Here is a 779-nt window from a genome sequence, read left to right as displayed (position 1 = left end):
AAACAAGCGTTACTGCTGGGGGCGCAGCCTCCAGGTGCTGCTGGTCAGGCTGCGCGTTTCCTAAAAGAAAACCGGCCGGCAGCCCTGTGCGCTGACAGGAGGCCGGTGGAAGCACAAACCCCTTGAACACAGGCCGGAGATGCCGTTTCGCCCGGGGTGAGGGCAAGCCGGCGCCGGAGCAGGGGCGGCTCGCTGGGCGCACAGGCCGGTCACGGCTCTGCTCCGTCCTGGGTGGGGACAGGCCTGGAAACCGGCCGGGGCGCCGCAGAGGACGGACCTGTCAGCTTAATCCACGGCACCTGCCCACGGTCACCCTACACCGGTACCGCAGCAGCGACGGCCCTGACCAGCGCTCAAAAATAAAGTCAAGGGAAAATTTTAAAGGCGAGCGAGCTGCAGGTCAGGCAGCTTTGGTCTGCGGATGAGCAGGGAAATAAGGCCGATGCTCCACAGTGCTCACACACCCGAAGAAAAATAGGGATAGGAGGTATGGCCGGGAGGAGGAGACGGGGAGCAAAGAGAGACGGCAGCACAGTGCTTCTTCACTGAGGATTTCAGGTGCCAAGTATTCGAATGCTTAATGCCATAAAATGTTTATGCACCAACAGCTGCGTAACGGGACTTACTTAAGGTCACACATAATCACTGGTAGATTTAAGCACAGAACTCAGAAATCTGGACTTCCCAGTTATTTTAGTAACCAGCTAGAGGAACAAAAGTAGCAACTTCCAAGAAGTCTTTTCAGGGGGTGCTTATCCAGTGGGGCAAACCTAATAAGG

Source organism: Pygoscelis adeliae, unplaced genomic scaffold, assembly GCF_000699105.1.
Source record: "Pygoscelis adeliae isolate BGI_AS28 unplaced genomic scaffold, ASM69910v1 Scaffold1, whole genome shotgun sequence".
NCBI lineage: Eukaryota > Metazoa > Chordata > Aves > Sphenisciformes > Spheniscidae > Pygoscelis > Pygoscelis adeliae.
The sequence above is the reverse complement of the archived record's forward strand: the minus strand, read 5'-3'. Positions refer to the sequence as shown.